Below are 23,885 nucleotides of genomic sequence, written 5' to 3' on the forward strand. Positions count from 1 at the left end.
CCTCGCCGCTCATTCGCCCCGACCCCCGACCTCGCTGCTCCTTCGCCCCGACCCCCGACCTCGCCGCTCCTTCACCCCGACCCCCGACCTCGCTGCTCCTTCGCCCCGAACTCCGACCTCGCCGCTCCTTCGCCTCGACCCCCGACCTCGCTGCTCCTTTGCCCCAACCTCGCCGCTCCTTCAACCCAAACCCGGACCTCGCCGCTCCTTTGCCCCGACCTCGCCGCTCCTTCACCCCGACCCCCGACCTCACGCCTCCTTCGCTCCGACCCCCGACCTCGCTGCTCCTTCACCCCAACCCCCGACCTCGCCGCTCCTTCACCCCGACCCCCGACCTCACCGCTCCTTTGTCCCGACCTCGCCATTCCTTCGCCCCGACCTCGCCGCCACATCGCCCCGACCCCCGACCTCACCGCTCCTTCACCCCGACCCCCGACCTCGCCGCTCCTTCGCCTCGACCCCCGACCTCGCTGCTCCTTTGCCCCGACCTCGCCGCTCCTTCAACCCAAACCCGGACCGCGCCGCTCCTTTGCCCCGACCTCGCCGCTCCTTCACTCCGATCCCCGACCTCGCCGCTCCGTCGCCCCAACCCCCAACCTCGCCGCTCCTTCACCCCGACCCCCGACCTCACCGCTCTTTTGTCCCGACCTCGCCATTCCTTCGCCCCGACCTCGCCGCTCCTTCAACCCGACCCCCGACCTCGCCGCTCCTTTGCCCTGACCCCAGACCTCGCTGCTCCTTCGCCCCGACCCCCGTCCTCGCCGCTCCTTCGTCCCGACCTCCAACCTAGCCGCTCCTTCACACCGACCCTTGACCTCGCCGCTCCTTCGTCCCGACCTCCAACCTAGCCGCTCCTTCACACCGACCCTTGACCTCGCCGCTCCTTCACCCCAAACCCCGACCTCGCCGCTCCTTTGCCCCGACCCCCGACCTCGCCGCTCCTTGTACCCGACACCCGACCTCGCCGCTCCTTCACCCCGACCTCGCCGCTCCTTCACCCCGACCCTCGACCTCGCCGCTCCTTTGTCCCGACCTCGCTGCTCCTTCGCCCCGACCTCACCGTTCCTTCGCCCTTACCCCCGACCTCGCCGCACCTTCACCCCGACCCCCGACCTCGCCGCTCCGTCGCCCCGACCTCGCCGCTCCTTCGTCCCGACCCCCGACCTCACCGCTACTTCGCCCCGACCGCCGACCTCGCCGCTCCTTCGCCCCGACCCTCGACCTCGCCGCTCCTTCACCCTGACCTCTCCGCTCCTTTGTCCCGACCTCGCCATTCCTTCGCCCCGACATCGCCGCCCCTTCGCACCGACCCCCGACCTCGCCGCTCCTTCACCCCGACCCCCGACCTCGCCGTTCCTTCGCCCCGACCCCCGACCTCGGCGCTCCTTCGCCCCGACCTCGCCGCTCCTTCGCCCCGACCCCCGACCTCGCCGCTCCTTTGTCCCGACCTCGGCACTCCTTCACCCCGAATCCCGACCTCGCCGCTCCTTCGCATCGACCTCGCCGTTCCTTCGCCCCGACCCCCGACCTCGCCGCTCCTTCGCCCCGACCTCGCCGCTCCTTCGCCCCGACCCCCGACCTCGCCGCTCTTTCGCTACGATCTCGCCGCTCCTACACCTCGACCCCCGACTTCGCCGCTCCTTCACCCCGCCCCCCGACCTCGCCGCTCCTTCGCCCCGACCTCGCCGCTCCTTCAACCCGACCCCCGACCTCGCCGCTTCTTCGCCCCGACCCCTGACCTCGCCGCTCCTTTGCCCCGACCCCCGAACTCGCCGCTCCTTCGCCCCGACCTCGCCGCTCCTTCGCTACGATCTCGCCGCTCCTTCACCCCGACCCCCGACCTCGCCGCTCCTTCACCCCGACCCCCGACCTCGCCGCTCCTTCGCCCCGACCTCGGCACTCCTTCACCCCGACCCCCGACCTCGCCGCTCCTTCGCCCCGACCCCCGACCTCGCCGCTCCTTCGCCCCGACCCCCGACCTCGCCGCTCCTTTACCCCGACCCCCGACCTCGCCGCTCCTTTGTCCCGACCTCGGCATTCCTTCACCCCGACCCCCGACCTCGCCGCTCCTTCGCATCGACCTCGCCGTTCCTTCGCCCCGACCCCCGACTTCGCCGCTCCTTCGCCCCGACCTCGCCACTCCTTCGCCCCGACCCCCGACCTCGCCGCTCCTTCGCTACGATCTCGCCGCTCCTACACCCCGACCCCCGACCTCGCCGCTCCTTCACCCCGACCCCCGACCTCGCCGCTTCTTCGCCCCGACCTTGCCGCTCCTTCAACCCGACCCCCGACCTCGCCGCTTCTTCGCCCCGACCCCTGACCTCGCTGCTCCTTTGCCCCGACCTCGCCGCTCCTTCAACCCAAACCCGGACCTCGCCGCTCCTTTGCCCCGACCTCGCCGCTCCTTCACCCCGATCCCCGACCTCGCCGCTCCGTCGCCCCGACCCCCGACCTCACGCCTCCTTCGCTCCGACCCCCGACCTCGCTGCTCCTTCACCCCAACCCCCGACCTCGCCGCTCCTTCACCCCGACCCCCGACCTCACCGCTCCTTTGTCCCGACCTCGCCATTCCTTCGCCCCGACCTCGCCGCCACATCGCCCCGACCCCCGACCTCACCGCTCCTTCACCCCGACCCCCGCCCTCCCTGCTCCTTCGTCCCGACCCTCGACCTCGCCGCTCCTTTGTCCCGACCTCCCCGCTCCTTCGCGCCGCCCTCGCTGCCCCTTCACCCTGACCCCCGACCTCGCTGCTCCTTCACCCCAACCCCCGACCTCGCCGCTCATTCGCCCGGACCCCCGACCTCGCCGCTCCATCGCTCCGACCTCCGACATCGGCGTTTCTTCGCCACGACCTCGCCGCTCCTTCGCCCCGACCCCCGACCTCGCCGCTCCTTCACCCCGACCCCCGACCTCGCTGCTCCTTCGCCCCGACCTCGCCACTCCTTCAACCCAAACCCGGACCTCGCCGCTCCTTTGCCCCGACCTCGCCGCTCCTTCACCCCGATCCCCGACCTCGCCGCTCCGTCGCCCCGACCCCCGACCTCACGCCTCCTTCGCTCCGACCTCGCAGCTCATTCACCCTGACCCCCGACCTCGCCGCTCCTTCACCCCGACCCCCGACCTCGTCGCTCCTTCGCCCCGACCCCCGACCTCGCCGCTCCTTCACCCCGACCCCCGACCTCGTCGCTCCTTCACCCCGACCCCCGACCTCGTCGCTCCTTCGCCCCGAACCCTGACCTCGCCACTCCTTTGTCCCGACTTCGCCATTCCTTCGCCCCGACCTCGCCGCCACTTCGCCCCGACCCCCGACCTCACGGCTCCTTCGCCCCGACCTCGCAGCTCCTTTACCCTGACCCCCGACCTCGCCGCTCATTCGCCCCGAACCCCGACCTCGCCGCTCCTTCGCCCCGACCCCCGACCTCGCCGCTCCTTCGCCTCGACCCCCGACCTCGCTGCTCCTTTGCCCCGACCTCGCCGCTCCTTCAACCCAAACCCGGACCGCGCCGCTCCTTTGCCCCGACCTCGCCGCTCCTTCACTCCGATCCCCGACCTCGCCGCTCCGTCGCCCCAACCCCCAACCTCGCCGCTCCTTCACCCCGACCCCCGACCTCACCGCTCTTTTGTCCCGACCTCGCCATTCCTTCGCCCCGACCTCGCCGCTCCTTCAACCCGACCCCCGACCTCGCCGCTCCTTTGCCCTGACCCCAGACCTCGCTGCTCCTTCGCCCCGACCCCCGTCCTCGCCGCTCCTTCGTCCCGACCTCCAACCTAGCCGCTCCTTCACACCGACCCTTGACCTCGCCGCTCCTTCGTCCCGACCTCCAACCTAGCCGCTCCTTCACACCGACCCTTGACCTCGCCGCTCCTTCACCCCAAACCCCGACCTCGCCGCTCCTTTGCCCCGACCCCCGACCTCGCCGCTCCTTGTACCCGACACCCGACCTCGCCGCTCCTTCACCCCGACCTCGCCGCTCCTTCACCCCGACCCTCGACCTCGCCGCTCCTTTGTCCCGACCTCGCTGCTCCTTCGCCCCGACCTCACCGTTCCTTCGCCCTTACCCCCGACCTCGCCGCACCTTCACCCCGACCCCCGACCTCGCCGCTCCGTCGCCCCGACCTCGCCGCTCCTTCGTCCCGACCCCCGACCTCACCGCTACTTCGCCCCGACCGCCGACCTCGCCGCTCCTTCGCCCCGACCCTCGACCTCGCCGCTCCTTCACCCTGACCTCTCCGCTCCTTTGTCCCGACCTCGCCATTCCTTCGCCCCGACATCGCCGCCCCTTCGCACCGACCCCCGACTTCGCCGCTCCTTCACCCCGACCCCCGACCTCGCCGTTCCTTCGCCCCGACCCCCGACCTCGGCGCTCCTTCGCCCCGACCTCGCCGCTCCTTCGCCCCGACCCCCGACCTCTACGCTCCTTCACCCCGAACCCTGACCTCGCCACTCCTTTGTCCCGACTTCGCCGCCACTTCGCCCCGACCCCCGACCTCACGGCTCCTTCGCCCCGACCTCGCAGCTCCTTTACCCTGACCCCCGACCTCGCCGCTCATTCGCCCCGAACCCCGACCTCGCCGCTCCTTCGCCCCGACCCCCGACCTCGCCGCTCCTACACCCCGACCCCCGACATCGCCGCTCCTTCACCCCGACCCCCGACCTCGCCGCTCATTCGCCCCGAACCCCGACCTCGCCGCTCCTTCGCCCCGACCCCCGACCTCGCTACTCCTACACCTCGACCCCCGACATCGCCGCTCCTTCACCCTGACCCCCGACCTTGCTGCTCCTTCGTCCCGACCCCCGACCTCGCCGCTCCTTCGCCCCGACCCCCGACTTCGCCGCTCCTTCGCTACGATCTCGCTGCTCCTTCACCCCGACCACCGACCTCGCCGCTCCTTCGCCCCGACCCCCGACCTCGCCGCTCCTTTGCCCTGACCCCAGACCTCGCTGCTCCCTCGCCCCGACCCCCGTCCTCGCCGCTCCTTCGTCCCGACCTCCAACCTAGCCGCTCCTTCACACCGACCCTTGACCTCGCCGCTCCTTCGTCCCGACCCCCGACCTCGCCGCTCCTTCACCCCAAACCCCGACCTCGCCGCTCCTTTGCCCCGACCCCCGACCTCGCCGCTCCTTATACCCGACACCCGACCTCGCCGCTCCTTCACCCCGACCTCGCCGCTCCTTCACCCCGACCCTCGACCTCGCCGCTCCTTCGCCCCGACCTCGCCGCTCCTTCACCCCGACCACCAACCTCGCCGCTCCATCGCCCCGACCTCGCCGCTCCTTCGTCCCGAACCCCGACCTCACCGCTCCTTCGCCCTTACCCTCGACCTCGTCGCACCTTCACCCCGACCCCCGACCTCGCCGCTCCGTCGCCCCGACCTCGCCACTCCTTCGTCCCGACCCCCGACCTCACCGCTCCTTCGCCCCGACCGCCGACCTCGCCGCTCCTTCGCCCCGACCCCCGACCTCGCCGCTCCTTCACCCTGACCTCTCCGCTCCTTTGTCCCGACCTCGCCATTCCTTCGCCCCGACCTCGCCGCTCCTTCGCCCCGACCCCCGACCTCGCCGCTGCTTCGCTATGATCTCGCAGCTCCTTCACCCCGACCCCCGACCTCGCCGCTCCTTTGTCCCGACCTCACCGCTCCTTCAACCCGACCCCCGACCTCGCTGCTCCTTCACCCCGACCCCCGACCTCGCTGCTCCTTCGCCCCGCCCCCCGACCTCGCCGCTCCTTCACCCCGACCACCGACCTCGCTGCTCCTTCGCCCCGACCTCGCCGCTCCTTCACCCCAACCCCCGACCTTGCCGCTCCTTTTCCCCGACCTCGCCGCCCCGACCCCCGACCTCGCCGCTCCTTCGTCCCGACCCCCGACCTCGTCGCTCCTTCGCCCCGACCCCCGACCTCGCCGCTCCTTCACCCTGACTTCGCCGCTCCTTCGCCCCAACCTCCGACCTCTACGCTCCTTCACCCCGAACCCTGACCTCGCCACTCCTTTGTCCCGACTTCGCCATTCCTTCGCCCCGACCTCGCCGCCACTTCGCCCCGACCCCCGACCTCACGGCTCCTTCGCCCCGACCCACGACCTCGCTGCACCTTCGCCCCGACCCCCGACCTCGCCGCTCCTTCGCATCGACCTCGCAGCTCCTTTACCCTGACCCCCGACCTCGTCGCTCATTCGCCCCGAACCCCGACCTCGCCGCTCCTTCGCCCCGACCCCCGACCTCGCCGCTCCTACACCCTGACCCCCGACATCGCCGCTCCTTCACCCCGACCCCCGACCTCGCTGCTCCTTCGCCCCGACCCCCGACCTCGCCGCTCCTTCGCCCCGACCCCTGACCTCGCTGCTCTTTCACCCCGACCCCCGACCTCACCGCTCCTTCGCCCCGACCTCCGACCTCGCCGCTCCTTCGCCCCGACCTCGCCGCTCCTTCACCCCGACCACCGACCTCGCCGCTCCATCGCCCCGACCTCGCCGCTCCTTCGTCCCGACGCCCGACCTCACCGCTCCTTCGCCCTTACCCCCGACCTCGCCGCACCTTCATCCCGACCCCCGACCTCGCCGCTCCGTCGCCCCGACCTCGCCGCTCCTTCGTCCCGACCCCCGACCTCACCGCTCCTTCGCCCCGACCGCCGACCTCGCCGCTCCTTCGCCCCGACCCCCGACCTCGCCGCTCCTTCGCCCCGACCCCTGACCTCGCTGCTCTTTCACCCCGACCCCCGACCTCACCGCTCCTTCGCCCCGACCTCCGACCTCGCCGCTCCTTCGCCCCGACCTCGCCGCTCCTTCACCCCGACCACCGACCTCGCCGCTCCATCGCCCCGACCTCGCCGCTCCTTCGTCCCGACCCCCGACCTCACCGCTCCTTCGCCCTTACCCCCGACCTCGCCGCACCTTCACCCCGACCCCCGACCTCGCCGCTCCGTCGCCCCGACCTCGCCGCTCCTTCGTCCCGACCCCCGACCTCACCGCTCCTTCGCCCCGACCGCCGACCTCGCCGCTCCTTCGCCCCGACCCCCGACCTCGTCGCTCCTTCACCCTGACCTCTCCGCTCCTTTGTCCCGACCTCGCCATTCCTTCGCCCCGACATCGCCGCCCCTTCGCACCGACCCCCGACCTCGCCGCTCCTTCACCCCGACCCCCGAACTCGCCGTTCCTTCGCCCCGACCCCCGACCTCGGCGCTCCTTCGCCCCGACCTCGCCGCTCCTTCGCCCCGACCCCCGACCTCGCCGCTCCTTCGCTACGATCTCGCAGCTCCTTCACCCCGACCCCCGACCTCGCCGCTCCTTCACCCCGACCCCCGACCTCGCCGCTCCTTTGTCCCGACCTCACCGCTCCTTCAACCCGACCCCCGACCTCGCTGCTCCTTCACCCCGACCCCCGACCTCGCTGCTCCTTCGCCCCGACCTCGCCGCTCCTTCACCCCAACCCCTGACCTTGCCGCTCCTTTGCCCCGACCTCACGGCTCCTTCGCCCCGACCCCCGACCTCGCCGCTCCTTCGTCCCGACCCCCGACCTCGTCGCTCCTTCGCTACGATCTCGCAGCTCCTTCACCCCGACCCCCGACCTCGCCGCTCCTTCACCCCGACCCCCGACCTCGCCGCTCCTTTGTCCCGACCTCACCGCTCCTTCAACCCGACCCCCGACCTCGCTGCTCCTTCACCCCGACCCCCGACCTCGCTGCTCCTTCGCCCCGACCCCCGACCTCGCCGCTCCTTCGCCCCGACCACCGACCTCACTGCTCCTTCGCCCCGACCTCGCCGCTCCTTCACCCCAACCCCCGACCTTGCCGCTCCTTTGCCCCGACCTCGCCGCCCCGACCCACGACCTCGCCGCTCCTTCGTCCCGACCCCCGACCTCGTCGCTCCTTCGCCCCGACCCCCGACCTCGCCGCTCCTTCACCCTGACTTCGCCGCCCCTTCGCCCCAACCCCCGACCTCTACGCTCCTTCACCCCGAACCCTGACCTCGCCACTCCTTTGTCCCGACTTCGCCATTCCTTCGCCCCGACCTCGCCGCCACTTCGCCCCGAACCCCGACCTCACGGCTCCTTCGCCCCGACCCACGACCTCGCTGCACCTTCGCCCCGACCCCCGACCTCGCCGCTCCATCGCACCGACCTCGCAGCTCCTTTACCCTGACCCCCGACCTCGCCGCTCATTCGCCCCGAACCCCGACCTCGCCGCTCCTTCGCCCCGACCCCCGACCTCGCCGCTCCTACACCCCGACCCCCGACATCGCCGCTCCTTCACCCTGACCCCCGACCTCGCTGCTCCTTCGCCACGAACCCCGACCTCGCCGCTCCTTCGCCCCGACCCCCGACCTCGCCGATCCTACACCCCGACCCCCGACATCGCCGCTCCTTCGCCCTTACCCCCGACCTCGCCGCACCTTCACCCCGACCCCCGACCTCGCCGCTCCGTCGCCCCGACCTCGCCGCTCCTTCGTCCCGACCCCCGACCTCACCGCTCCTTCGCCCCGACCGCCGACCTCGCCGCTCCTTCGCCCCGACCCCCGACCTCGTCGCTCCTTCACCCTGACCTCTCCGCTCCTTTGTCCCGACCTCGCCATTCCTTCGCCCCGACATCGCCGCCCCTTCGCACCGACCCCCGACCTCGCCGCTCCTTCATCCCGACCCCCGACCTCGCCGTTCCTTCGCCCCGACCCCCGACCTCGGCGCTCCTTCGCCCCGACCTCGCCGCTCCTTCGCCCCGACCCCCGACCTCGCCGCTCCTTCGCTACGATCTCGCAGCTCCTTCACCCCGACCCCCGACCTCGCCGCTCCTTCACCCCGACCCCCGACCTCGCCGCTCCTTTGTCCCGACCTCACCGCTCCTTCAACCCGACCCCCGACCTCGCTGCTCCTTCACCCCGACCCCCGACCTCGCTGCTCCTTCGCCCCGACCTCGCCGCTCCTTCACCCCAACCCCCGACCTTGCCGCTCCTTTGCCCCGACCTCACGGCTCCTTCGCCCCGACCCCCGACCTCGCCGCTCCTTCGTCCCGACCCCGTCGCTCCTTCGCCCCGACCCCCGACCTCGCGCTCCTTCACCCTGACTTCGCCGCTCCTTCGCCCCAACCCCCGACCTCTACGCTCATTCCCCCGAACCCTGACCTCGCCACTCCTTTGTCCCGACTTCGCCATTCCTTCGCCCCGATCTCGCCGCCACTTCGCCCCGACCCCCGACCTCACGGCTCCTTCGCCCCGACCCACGACCTCGCTGCACCTTCGCCCCGACCCCCGACCTCGCCGCTCCTTCGCACCGACCTCGCAGCTCCTTTACCCTGACCCCCGACCTCGCCGCTCATTCGCCCCGAACCCCGACCTCGCCGCTCCTTCGCCCCGACCCCCGACCTCGCCGCTCCTACACCCCGACCCCCGACATCACCGCTCCTTCACCCCGACCCCCGACCTCGCTGCTCCTTCGCCCCGACCCCCGACCTCGCCGCTCCTTCGCCCCAGCCCCTGACCTCGCTGCTCTTTCACCCCGACCCCCGATCTCAATGCTCCTTTGCCCCGACCTCCGACCTCGCCGCTCCTTCGCCCCGAACTTGCCGCTCCTTCGCCCCGACCCTCGACCTCGCCGCTCCTTCGCCCCGACCCCCGACCTCACGGCTCCTTCGCCCCGACCCCCGACCTCGCCGCTCCTTCGCCCCGACCTTGCCGCTCCTTCGCTACGATCTCGCCGCTCCTTCGCCCCGACCCCCGACCTCGCCGCTCCTTCACCCCGACCCCCGTCCTCGCCGCTCCGTCGCCCCGACCTCGCCGCTCCTTCAACCCGACCCCCGACCTCGCCGCTCCTTCAACCCGACCCCCGACCTCGCCGCTCCTTCGCCCCGACCCCCGACCTCACCGCTCCTTCGCCCCGACCCCCGACCTCGCCGCTCCTTCGCCCCGACCCCCGACCTCGCCGCTCCTTCGCGCCGACCTCGCTGCCCCTTCGCCCTGACCCCCGACCTCGCTGCTCCATCCCCCCGACCTCGCCGCTCCTTCGCCCGGACCCCCGACCTCGCCGCTCCATCGCACCGACCTCGCTGCCCCATCGCCCCGACCCCCGACCTCGCTGCCCCTTCGCCCTGACTCCCGACCTCGCTGCCCCTTCGCCCCGACCCCTGACCTCGCTGCTCCTTCACCCCGACCCCCGACCTCGTCGCTCCTTCGCACCGACCTCGCCGCTCCTTCGCCCCGACCACCGACCTCGCCGCTCCTTCGCCACGACCCCCGACCTCGCCGCTCCTTTGTCCCGACCCCCGAACTCGCTGCTCCTTCACCCTGACCCCAGACCTCGCTGCTCCTTCGCCCCGACCCCCGACTTCGCCGCTCCTTCGTCCCGACCTCCGACCTAGCCGCACCTTCGTCCCGACCTCGCCGCTCCTTATCCCCGACCCCCGACCTCGCCGCTCCTTCACCCCGACCCCCGACCTCGCTGCTCCTTCGCCCCGACCTCGCCGCTCCTTCACCCCAACCCCCGACCTTGCCGCTCCTTTGCCCCAACCTCACGGCTCCTTCGCCCCGACCCCCGACCTCGCCGCTCCTTCGTCCCGACCCCCGACCTCGTCGCTCCTTCGCCCCGACCCCCGACCTCGCCGCTCCTTCACCCTGACTTCGCCGCTCCTTCGCCCCAACCCCCGACCTCTAAGCTCATTCACCCCGAACCCTGACCTCGCCACTCCTTTGTCCCGACTTCGCCATTCCTTCGCCCCGATCTCGCCGCCACTTCGCCCCGACCCCCGACCTCACGGCTCCTTCGACCCGACCCACGACCTCGCTGCACCTTCGCCCCGACCCCCGACCTCGCCGCTCCTTCGCACCGACCTCGTAGCTCCTTTACCCTGACCCCCGACCCCGCCGCTCATTCGCCCCGAACCCCGACCTCGCCGCTCCTTCGCCCCGACCCCCGACCTCGCCGCTCCTACACCCCGACCCCCGACATCACCGCTCCTTCACCCCGACCCCCGACCTCGCTGCTCCTTCGCCCCGACCCCCGACCTCGCCGCTCCTTCGCCCCGGCCCCTGACCTCGCTGCTCTTTCACCCCGACCCCCGACCTCACCGCTCCTTCGCCCCGACCTCCGACCTCGCCGCTCCTTCGCCCCGAACTTGCCGCTCCTTCGCCCCGACCCTCGACCTCGCCGCTCCTTTGCCCCGACCCCCGACCTCACGGCTCCTTCGCCCCGACCCCCGACCTCGCCGCTCCTTCGCCCCGACCTCGCCGCTCCTTCGCTACGATCTCGCCGCTCCTTCGCCCCGACCCCCGACCTCGCCGCTCCTTCACCCCGACCCCCGTCCTCGCCGCTCCGTCGCCCCGACCTCGCCGCTCCTTCAACCCGACCCCTGACCTCGCCGCTCCTTCAACCCGACCCCCGACCTCGCCGCTCCTTCGCCCCGACCCCCGACCTCACCGCTCCTTCGCCCCGACCCCCGACCTCGCCGCTCCTTTGCCCCGACCCCCGCCCTCGCCGCTCCTTTGACCCGACCTCGGCACTCCTTCACCCCGACCCCCGACCTCGCCGCTCCTTCGCATCGACCTCGCCGTTCCTTCGCCCCGACCCCCGACCTCGCCGCTCCTTCGCCCTGACCTCGCCGCTCCTTCGCCCCGACCCCCGACCTCGCCGCTCCTTCGCTACGATCTCGCCGCTCCGACACCCCGACCCCCGACCTCGCCGCTCCTTCAACCCGACCCCCGACCTCGCCGCTCCTTCGCCCCGACCTTGCCGCTCCTTCAAACCGACCCCCGACCTCGCCGCTTCTTCGCCCCGACCCCTGACCTCGCCGCTCCTTTGCCCAGACCCCCGAACTCGCCGCTCCTTCGCCCCGACCCCCGACCTCGCCGCTCCTTTGCCCCGACCTCGCCGCTCCTTTGCCCCGACCCCCGACCTCGCCGCTCCTTCACCCCGACCCCCGACATCACCGCTCCTTCACCCCGACCCCCGACCTCGCTGCTCCTTCGCCCCGACCCCCGACCTCGCCGCTCCTTCGCCCCGGCCCCTGACCTCGCTGCTCTTTCACCCCGACCCCCGACCTCACCGCTCCTTCGCCCCGACCTCCGACCTCGCCGCTCCTTCGCCCCGAACTTGCCGCTCCTTCGCCCCGACCCTCGACCTCGCCGCTCCTTTGCCCCGACCCCCGACCTCACGGCTCCTTCGCCCCGACCCCCGACCTCGCCGCTCCTTCGCCCCGACCTCGCCGCTCCTTCGCTACGATCTCGCCGCTCCTTCGCCCCGACCCCCGACCTCGCCGCTCCTTCACCCCGACCCCCGTCCTCGCCGCTCCGTCGCCCCGACCTCGCCGCTCCTTCAACCCGACCCCTGACCTCGCCGCTCCTTCAACCCGACCCCCGACCTCGCCGCTCCTTCGCCCCGACCCCCGACCTCACCGCTCCTTCGCCCCGACCCCCGACCTCGCCGCTCCTTTGCCCCGACCCCCGCCCTCGCCGCTCCTTTGACCCGACCTCGGCACTCCTTCACCCCGACCCCCGACCTCGCCGCTCCTTCGCATCGACCTCGCCGTTCCTTCGCCCCGACCCCCGACCTCGCCGCTCCTTCGCCCTGACCTCGCCGCTCCTTCGCCCCGACCCCCGACCTCGCCGCTCCTTCGCTACGATCTCGCCGCTCCGACACCCCGACCCCCGACCTCGCCGCTCCTTCACCCCGACCCCCGACCTCGCCGCTCCTTCGCCCCGACCTTGCCGCTCCTTCAAACCGACCCCCGACCTCGCCGCTTCTTCGCCCCGACCCCTGACCTCGCCGCTCCTTTGCCCAGACCCCCGAACTCGCCGCTCCTTCGCCCCGACCCCCGACCTCGCCGCTCCTTTGCCCCGACCTCGCCGCTCCTTTGCCCCGACCCCCGACCTCGCCGCTCCTTCACCCCGACCCCCGACCTCGCCGCTCCTTTGTCCCGACCTCGGCACTCCTTCACCCCGACCCCCGACCTCGCCGCTCCTACACCCTGACCCCCGACATCGCCGCTCCTTCACCCCGACCTCCGACCTAGCCGTTCCTTCGCCACGACCTCGCCACTCCTTCGCCCCGACCCCCGACCTCGCCGCTCCTTCACCCCGACCCCCGACCTCGCCGCTCCTTCACCCCGACCCCCGTCCTCGACGCACCTTCGCCCCGATCTCGCCGCTCCGTCGCCCCAACCCCCGACCTCACCGCTCCTTTGCCCCGACCCCCGACCTCGCCGCTCCTTCACCCCGACCCCCGACCTCGCCGCTCCTTTGTCCCGACCTCGGCACTCCTTCACCCCGACCCCCGACCTCGCCGCTCCTTCGCACCAACCTCGCAGCTCATTCACCCTGACCCCCGACCTCGCCGCTCATTCGCCCCGACCCCCGAACTCGCTGCTCCTTCGCCCCGACCCCCGACCTCGCCGCTCCTTCACCCCGACCCCCGACCTCGCTGCTCCTTCGCCCCGAACCCCGACCTCGCCGCTCCTTCGCCTCGACCCCCGACCTCGCTGCTCCTTTGCCCCAACCTCGCCGCTCCTTCAACCCAAACCCGGACCTCGCCGCTCCTTTGCCCCGACCTCGCCGCTCCTTCACCCCGACCCCCGACCTCACGCCTCCTTCGCTCCGACCCCCGACCTCGCTGCTTCTTCACCCCAACCCCCGACCTCGCCGCTCCTTCACCCCGACCCCCGACCTCACCGCTCCTTTGTCCCGACCTCGCCATTCCTTCGCCCCGACCTCGCCGCCACATCGCCCCGACCCCCGACCTCACCGCTCCTTCACCCCGACCCCCGACCTCCCTGCTCCTTCGTCCCGACCCTCGACCTCGCCGCTCCTTTGTCCCGACCTCCCCGCTCCTTCGCGCCGACCTCGCTGCCCCTTCACCCTGACCCCCGACCTCGCTGCTCCTTCACCCCACCCCCGACCTCGCCGCTCCTTCGCCCGGACCCCCGACCTCGCCGCTCCATCGCTCCGACCTCGCAGCTCCTTCACCCCGACCCCCAACCTCGTCGCTCCTTCGCGCAGACCTCGCTGCCCATTCGACCCAACCCCCAACCTCTCTGCCCCTTCGCCCCGACCCCCGACCTCGCTGCCCCTTCGCCCTGACTCCCGACCTCGCTGCCCCTTCGCCCCGATCCCCGAACTCACTGCTCCTTCACCCCGACCCCCGACCTCGCCGCACCTTCGCCCCGACCTCGCCGCTCCGTCGCCCCGACCCCCGACCTCACCGCTCCTTTGCCCAGACCCCCGACCTCGCCGCTCCTTCACCCCGACCCCCGACCTCGCCGCTCCTTCACCCCGACCTCGCCGCTCCTTCACCCCGACCCTCGACCTCGCCGCTCCTTTGTCCTGACCTCGTTGCTCCTTCGCCCCGACCTCGCTGCTACTTCGCCCTTACCCCCGACCTCGCCGCTCTTTCACCCCGAACCCCGACCTCGCCGCTCCGTCGCCCCGACCCCCGACCTCGCCGCTCATTCGTCCCGACCCCCGACCTCACCGCTCCTTCGCCCCGACCCCCGACCTCGCCGCTCCTTCGCCCCGACCCCCGACCTCGCCGCTCCTTCACCCTGACCTCTCCGCTCCTTTGTCCCGACCTCGCCATTCCTTTGCCCCGACATCGCCGCCCCTTCGCACCGACCCCCGACCTCGCCGCTCCTTTACCCCGACCCCCGATCTCGCCGTTCCTTCGCCCCGACCCCCGACCTCGGCGCTCCTTCGCCCCGACCTAGCCGCTCCTTCGCCCCGACCCCCGACCTCGCCGCTCCTTCGCTACGATCTCGCTGCTCCTTCACCCCGACCCCCGACCTCGCCGCTCCTTCACCCCGACCCCCGACCTCGCCGCTCCTTCGCCCCGACCTCGCCGCTCCTTCAACCCGACCCCCGACCTCGCCGCTTCTTCGCCCCGACCCCTGACCTCGCTGCTACTTTGCCCCGACCCCCGAACTCGCAGCTCCTTCGCCCCGACCCCCGACCTCGCCGCTCCTTCGCCCCGACCTCGCCGCTCCTTCGCTACGATCTCGCCGCTCCTTCACTCTGACCCCCGACCTCGCCGCTCCTTCACCCCGACCCCCGACCTCGCCGCTCCTTTGTCCCGACCCCGGCACTCCTTCACCCCGACCCCCGACCTCGCCGCTCCTTCGCATCGACCTCGCCGTTCCTTCGCCCCGACCCCCGACCTCGCCGCTCCTTCGCCCCGACCACGCCGCTCCTTCACCCCGACCCCCGACCTCGCCGCTCCTTCGCTACGATCTCGCCGCTCCTACACCCCGACCCCCGACCTCGCCGCTCCTTCACCCCGACCCCCGACCTCGCCGCTCCTTTGTCCCGACCTCGGCACTCCTTCACCCCGAATCCCGACCTCGCCGCTCCTTCGCATCGACCTCGCCGTTCCTTCGCCCCGACCCCCGACCTCGCCGCTCCTTCGCCCCGACCTCGCCGCGCCTTCGCCCCGACCCCCGACCTCGCCGCTCTTTCGCTACGATCTCGCCGCTCCTACACCTCGACCCCCGACTTCGCCGCTCCTTCACCCCGCCCCCCGACCTCGCCGCTCCTTCGCCCCGACCTCGCCGCTCCTTCAACCCGACCCCCGACCTCGCCGCTTCTTCGCCCCGACCCCTGACCTCGCCGCTCCTTTGCCCCGACCCCCGAACTCGCCGCTCCTTCGCCCCGACCCCCGACCTCGCCGCTCCTTCGCCCCGACCTCGCCGCTCCTTCGCTACGATCTCGCCGCTCCTTCACCCCGACCCCCGACCTCGCCGCTCCTTCACCCCGACCCCCGACCTCGCCGCTCCTTCGCCCCGACCTCGGCACTCCTTCACCCCGACCCCCGACCTCGCCGCTCCTTCGCATCGACCTCGCCGTTCCTTCGCCCCGACCCCCGACCTCGCCGCTCCTTCGCCCCGACCCCCGACCTCGCCGCTCCTTTACCCCGACCCCCGACCTCGCCGCTCCTTTGTCCCGACCTCGGCACTCCTTCACCCCGACCCCCGACCTCGCCGCTCCTTCGCATCGACCTCGCCGTTCCTTCGCCCCGACCCCCGACTTCGCCGCTCCTTCGCCCCGACCTCGCCACTCCTTCGCCCCGACCCCCGACCTCGCCGCTCCTTCGCTACGATCTCGCCACTCCTACACCCCGACCCCCGACCTCGCCGCTCCTTCACCCCGACCCCCGACCTCGCCGCTTCTTCGCCCCGACCTTGCCGCTCCTTCAACCCGACCCCCGACCTCGCCGCTTCTTCGCCCCGACCCCTGACCTCGCTGCTCCTTTGCCCCGACCTCGCCGCTCCTTCAACCCAAACCCGGACCTCGCCGCTCCTTTGCCCCGACCTCGCCGCTCCTTCACCCCGATCCCCGACCTCGCCGCTCCGTCGCCCCGACCCCCGACCTCACGCCTCCTTCGCTCTGACCCCCGACCTCGCTGCTCCTTCACCCCAACCCCCGACCTCGCCGCTCCTTCACCCCGACCCCCGACCTCACCGCTCCTTTGTCCCGACCTCGCCATTCCTTCGCCCCGACCTCGCCGCCACATCGCCCCGACCCCCGACCTCACCGCTCCTTCACCCCGACCCCCGCCCTCCCTGCTCCTTCGTCCCGACCCTCGACCTCGCCGCTCCTTTGTCCCGACCTCCCCGCTCCTTCGCGCCGCCCTCGCTGCCCCTTCACCCTGACCCCCGACCTCGCTGCTCCTTCACCCCAACCCCCGACCTCGCCGCTCATTCGCCCGGACCCCCGACCTCGCCGCTCCATCGCTCCGACCTCCGACATCGGCGTTTCTTCGCCACGACCTCGCCGCTCCTTCGCCCCGACCCCCGACCTCGCCGCTCCTTCACCCCGACCCCCGACCTCGCTGCTCCTTCGCCCCGACCTCGCCACTCCTTCAACCCAAACCCGGACCTCGCCGCTCCTTTGCCCCGACCTCGCCGCTCCTTCACCCCGATCCCCGACCTCGCCGCTCCGTCGCCCCGACCCCCGACCTCACGCCTCCTTCGCTCCGACCTCGCAGCTCATTCACCCTGACCCCCGACCTCGCCGCTCATTCGGACCGACCCCCGACCTCGCCGCTCCTTCGCCCCGACACCCGACCTCGCCGCTCCTTCACCCCGACCCCCGACCTCGCCGCTCCTTCGCTACGATCTCGCCGCTCCTACACCCCGACCCCCGACCTCACCGCTCCTTCACCCCGACCCCCGACCTCGCCGCTCCTTCAACCCGACCCCCGACCTCGCCGCTTCTTCGCCCCGACCCCTGACCTCGCCGATCCTTTGCCCCGACCCCCGAACTCGCCGCTCCTTCGCCCCGACCCCCGACCTCGCCGCTCCTTCGCCCCGACCTCGCCGCTCCTTCGCCCCGATCTCGCCGCTCCTTCACCCCAACCCCCGACCTCACCGCTCCTTCACCCCGACCCCCGTCCTCGCCGTACCTTCGCCCCGACCTCACCGCTCCGTCGCCCCGACCCCCGACCTCACCGCTCCTTTGCCCCGACCCCCGACCTCGCCGCTCCTTCACCCCGACCCCCGACCTCGCCGCTCCTTTGTCCCGACCTCGGCACTCCTTCACCCCGACCCCCGACCTCGCCGCTCCTTCGCACCAACCTCGCAGCTCCTTTACCCTGACCCCCGACCTCGCCGCTCATTCGCCCCGACCCCCAACCTCGCCGCTCCTTCGCCCCGACCCCCGACCTCGCCGCTCCTACACCCTGACCCCCGACATCGCCGCTCCTTCACCCCGACCTCCGACCTCGCCGTTCCTTCGCCACGACCTCGCCACTCCTTCGCCCCGACCCCCGACCTCGCCGCTCCTTCACCCCGACCCCCGATCTCGCTGCTCCTTCGCCCCGACCCCCGACATCTCCGCTCCTTCGCCTCGACCCCCGACCTCACTGCTTCTTCGCCCCGACCTCGCCGCTCCTTCAACCCAAACCCGGACCTCGCCGCTCCTTTGCCCCGACCTCGCCGCTCCTTCACCCCGATCCCCGACCTCGCCGCTCCGTCGCCCCGACCCCCGACCTCACGCCTCCATCGCTCCGACCCCCGACCTCGCTGCTCCTTCACCCCGACCCCCGACCTCGCCGCTCCTTCGCCCCGACCCCCGACCTCGACGCTCCTTCACCCTGACCTCGCCGCTCCTTCGCCCCGACCCCCGACCTCCGACCTCGCCGCTCCTTCACCCCGACCCCCGACCTCCCTGCTCCTTCGCCCCGACTCCCGACCTCGCCGCTCCTTCGCCCCGACCCCCGACCTCGGCGCTCCTTCGCCCCGACCCCCGACCTCACCACTCCTTCACCTAGACCTCGTCGCTCCTTTGTCCCGACCTCGCCATTCCTTCGCCCCGACCTCGCCTCCCCTTCGCACCGACCCCCGACCTCGCCGCTCCTTCGCCCCGACCCCCGACCTCGCCGCTCCTATCCCCGACCCCCGACCTCGCCGCTCTTTTGCTCCGACCTCGCCGCTCCTTCACCCCGACCTCGCCGCTCCTTCGCTACGATCTCGCCGCTCCTTCATCCCGACACCCGACCTCGCCGCTCCTTCACCCCGACCCCCGTCCTCGCCGCTCCGTCGCCCCGACCTCGACGCTCCTTCGCCCCGACCTCGCCGCTCCTTCGCCCTGATCTCACCGCTCCTTCACCCCGACCCCTGACCTCGCCGCTCCTTCACCCCGACCCCCGTCCTCGCCGCACCTTCGCCCCGATCTCGCCGCTCCGTCGCCCCAACCCCCGACCTCACCGCTCCTTTGCCCCGATCCCCGACCTCGCCGCTCCTTCACCCCGACCCCCGACCTCGCCGCTCCTTCGCACCGACCTCGCAGCTCATTCACCCTGACCCCCGACCTCGCCGCTCATTCGCCCCGACCCCCGACCTCGCTCCTCCTTCGCCCCGACCCCCGACCTCGCCGCTCCTTCACCCCGACCCCCGACCTCGCTGCTCCTTCGCCTCGACCCCCGACCTCGCCGCTCCTTCGCCTCGACCCCCGACCTCGCTGCTCCTTTGCCCCGACCTCGCCGCTCCTTCACTCCGATCCCCGACCTCGCCGCTCCGTCGCCCCGACCCCCGACCTCACGCCTCCTTCGCTCCGACCCCCGACCTCGCTGCTCCTTCACCCCAACCCCCAACCTCGCCGCTCCTTCACCCCGACCCCCGACCTCACCGCTCTTTTGTCCCGACCTCGCCATTCCTTCACCCCGACCTCGCCGCTCCTTCGCCCCGACCCCCGTCTTCGCCGCTCCTTCGCTACGATCTCGCTGCTCCTTCACCCCGACCACCGACCTCGCTGCTCCTTCACCCCGACCCCCGATCTCGCCGCTCCTTCGCCCCGACCTCGCCGCTCCTTCAACCCGACCCCCGACCTCACCACTCCTTCACCCTGACCTCGTCGCTCCTTTGTCCCGACCTCGCCATTCCTTCGCCCCGACCTCGCCTCCCCTTCGCACCGACCCCCGACCTCGCCGCTCCTTCGCCCGACCCCCAACCTCGCCGCTCCTTATCCCCGACCCCCGACCTCGCCGCTCTTTTGCTCCGACCTCGCCGCTCCTTCACCCCGACCTCGCCGCTCCTTCGCTACGATCTCGCCGCTCCTTCATCCCGACCCCCGACCTCGCCGCTCCTTCACCCCGACCCCCGTCCTCGCCGCTCCGTCGCCCCGACCTCGACGCTCCTTCGCCCCGACCTCGCCGCTCCTTCGCCCTGATCTCGCCGCTCCTTCACCCCGACCCCCGACCTCGCCGCTCCTTCACCCCGACCCCCGTCCTCGCCGCACCTTCGCCCCGATCTCGCCGCTCCGTCGCCCCAACCCCCGACCTCACCGCTCCTTTGCCCCGATCCCCGACCTCGCCGCTCCTTCACCCCGACCCCCGACCTCGCCGCTCCTTTGTCCCGACCTCGGCACTCCTTCACCCCGACCCCCGACCTCGCCGCTCCTTCGCACCGACCTCGCAGCTCATTCACCCTGACCCCCGACCTCGACGCTCATTCGCCCCGACCCCCGACCTCGCTCCTCCTTCGCCCCGACCCCCGACCTCGCCGCTCCTTCACCCCGACCCCCGACCTCGCTGCTCCTTCGCCCCGACCCCCGACCTCGCCGCTCCTTCGCCTCGACCCCCGACCTCGCTGCTCCTTTGCCCCGACCTCGCCGCTCCTTCACTCCGATCTCCGACCTCGCCGCTCCATCGCCCCGACCCCCGACCTCACGCCTCCTTCGCTCCGACCCCCGACCTCGCTGCTCCTTCACCCCAACCCCCAACCTCGCCGCTCCTTCACCCCGACCCCCGACCTCACCGCTCTTTTGTCCCGACCTCGCCATTCCTTCGCCCCGACCTCGCCGCTCCTTCGCCCCGACCCCCGACCTCGCCGCTCCTTCGCCCCGACCCCCGACCTCGCTGCTCCTTCGCCCCGACCCCCGACCTCGCCGCTCCTTCGCCTCGACCCCCGACCTCACGCCTCCTTCACCCCGACCACCGACCTCGCTGCTCCTTCACCCCGACCCCCGATCTCGCCGCTCCTTCGCCCCGACCTCGCCGCTCCTTCAACCCGACCCCCGACCTCGCCGCTCCTTTGCCCTGACCCCAGACCTCGCTGCTCCTTCGCCCCGACCCCCGTCCTCGCCGCTCCTTCGTCCCGACCTCCAACCTAGCCGCTCCTTCACACCGACCCTTGACCTCGCCGCTCCTTCGTCCCGACCACCGACCTCGCCGCTCCTTCACCCCAAACCCCGACCTCGCCTCTCCTTCACCCCGACCCCCGACCTCGCCGTTCCTTCGCCCCGACCCCCGACCTCGGCGCTCCTTCGCCCCGACCTCGCCGCTCCTTCGCCCCGACCCCCGACCTCGCCGCTCCTTCGCTACGATCTCGCAGCTCCTTCACCCCGACCCCCGACCTCGCCGCTCCTTCACCCCGACCCCCGACCTCGTCGCTCCTTCGCCCCGACCCCCGACCTCGCCGCTCCTTCACCCCGACCCCCGACCTCGTCGCTCCTTCACCCCGACCCCCGACCTCGTCGCTCCTTCGCCCCGAACCCTGACCTCGCCACTCCTTTGTCCCGACTTCGCCATTCCTTCGCCCCGACCTCGCCGCCACTTCGCCCCGACCCCCGACCTCACGGCTCCTTCGCCCCGACCTCGCAGCTCCTTTACCCTGACCCCCGACCTCGCCGCTCATTCGCCCCGAACCCCGACCTCGCCGCTCCTTCGCCCCGACCCCCGACCTCGCCGCTCCTTCGCCTCGACCCCCGACCTCGCTGCTCCTTTGCCCCGACCTCGCCGCTCCTTCAACCCAAACCCGGACCGCGCCGCTCCTTTGCCCCGACCTCGCCGCTCCTTCACTCCGATCCCCGACCTCGCCGCTCCGTCGCCCCAACCCCCAACCTCGCCGCTCCTTCACCCCGACCCCCGACCTCACCGCTCTTTTGTCCCGACCTCGCCATTCCTTCGCCCCGACCTCGCCGCTCCTTCGCCCCGACCCCCGACTTCGCCGCTCCTTCGCTACGATCTCGCTGCTCCTTCACCCCGACCACCGACCTCGCCGCTCCTTCACCCCGACCCCCGATCTCGCCGCTCCTTCGCCCCGACCTCGCCGCTCCTTCAACCCGACCCCCGACCTCGCCGCTCCTTTGCCCTGACCCCAGACCTCGCTGCTCCTTCGCCCCGACCCCCGTCCTCGCCGCTCCTTCGTCCCGACCTCCAACCTAGCCGCTCCTTCACACCGACCCTTGACCTCGTCGCTCCTTCGTCCCGACCTCCAACCTAGCCGCTCCTTCACACCGACCCTTGACCTCGCCGCTCCTTCACCCCAAACCCCGACCTCGCCGCTCCTTTGCCCCGACCCCCGACCTCGCCGCTCCTTATACCCGACACCCGACCTCGCCGCTCCTTCACCCCGACCTCGCCGCTCCTTCACCCCGACCCTCGACCTCGCCGCTCCTTTGTCCCGACCTCGCTGCTCCTTCGCCCCGACCTCACCGCTCCTTCGCCCTTACCCCCGACCTCGCCGCACCTTCACCCCGACCCCCGACCTCGCCGCTCCGTCGCCCCGACCTCGCCGCTCCTTCGTCCCGACCCCCGACCTCACCGCTACTTCGCCCCGACCGCCGACCTCGCCGCTCCTTCGCCCCGACCCTCGACCTCGCCGCTCCTTCACCCTGACCTCTCCGCTCCTTTGTCCCGACCTCGCCATTCCTTCGCCCCGACATCGCCGCCCCTTCGCACCGACCCCCGACCTCGCCGCTCCTTCACCCCGACCCCCGACCTCGCCGTTCCTTCGCCCCGACCCCCGACCTCGGCGCTCCTTCGCCCCGACCTCACCGCTCCTTCGCCCCGACCCCCGACCTCTACGCTCCTTCACCCCGAACCCTGACCTCGCCACTCCTTTGTCCCGACTTCGCCGCCACTTCGCCCCGACCCCCGACCTCACGGCTCCTTCGCCCCGACCTCGCAGCTCCTTTACCCTGACCCCCGACCTCGCCGCTCATTCGCCCCGAACCCCGACCTCGCCGCTCCTTCGCCCCGACCCCCGACCTCGCCGCTCCTACACCCCGACCCCCGACATCGCCGCTCCTTCACCCCGACCCCCGACCTCGCCGCTCATTCGCCCCGAACCCCGACCTCGCCGCTCCTTCGCCCCGACCCCCGACCTCGCTACTCCTACACCTCGACCTCCGACATCGCCGCTCCTTCACCCTGACCCCCGACCTTGCTGCTCCTTCGTCCCGACCCCCGACCTCGCCGCTCCTTCGCCCCGACCCCCGACTTCGCCGCTCCTTCGCTACGATCTCGCTGCTCCTTCACCCCGACCACCGACCTCGCCGCTCCTTCACCCCGAACCCCGACCTCGCCGCTCCTTCTCCCCGACCTCGCCGCTCCTTCAACCCGACCCCCGACCTCGCCGCTCCTTTGCCCTGACCCCAGACCTCGCTGCTCCCTCGCCCCGACCCCCGTCCTCGCCGCTCCTTCGTCCCGACCTCCAACCTAGCCGCTCCTTCACACCGACCCTTGACCTCGCCGCTCCTTCGTCCCGACCCCCGACCTCGCCGCTCCTTCACCCCAAACCCCGACCTCGCCGCTCCTTTGCCCCGACCCCCGACCTCGCCGCTCCTTATACCCGACACCCGACCTCGCCGCTCCTTCACCCCGACCTCGCCGCTCCTTCACCCCGACCCTCGACCTCGCCGCTCCTTCGCCCCGACCTCGCCGCTCCTTCACCCCGACCACCAACCTCGCCGCTCCATCGCCCCGACCTCGCCGCTCCTTCGTCCCGAACCCCGACCTCACCGCTCCTTCGCCCTTACCCTCGACCTCGTCGCACCTTCACCCCGACCCCCGACCTCGCCGCTCCGTCGCCCCGACCTCGCCACTCCTTCGTCCCGAACCCCGACCTCACCGCTCCTTCGCCCCGACCGCCGACCTCGCTGCTCCTTCGCCCCGACCCCCGACCTCGCCGCTCCTTCACCCTGACCTCTCCGCTCCTTTGTCCCGACCTCGCCATTCCTTCGCCCCGACATCGCCGCCTCTTCGCACCGACCCCCGACCTCGCCGCTCCTTCACCCCGACCCCCGACCTCGCCGTTCCTTCGCCCCGACACCCGACCTCGGCGCTCCTTCGCCCCGACCTCGCCGCTCCTTCGCCCCGACCCCCGACCTCGCCGCTCCTTCGCTACGATCTCGCAGCTCCTTCACCCCGACCCCCGACCTCGCTGCTCCTTTGTCCCGACCTCACCGCTCCTTCAACACGACCCCCGACCTCGCTGCTCCTTCACCCCGACCCCCGACCTCGCTGCTCCTTCGCCCCGCCCCCCGACCTCGCCGCTCCTTCACCCCGACCACCGACCTCGCTGCTCCTTCGCCCCGACCTCGCCGCTCCTTCACCCCAACCCCCGACCTTGCCGCTCCTTTGCCCCGACCTCGCCGCCCCGACCCCCGACCTCGCCGCTCCTTCGTCCCGACCCCCGACCTCGTCG

Source organism: Pristiophorus japonicus, chromosome 4 (assembly GCF_044704955.1).
Source record: "Pristiophorus japonicus isolate sPriJap1 chromosome 4, sPriJap1.hap1, whole genome shotgun sequence".
Lineage (NCBI taxonomy): Eukaryota > Metazoa > Chordata > Chondrichthyes > Pristiophoridae > Pristiophorus > Pristiophorus japonicus.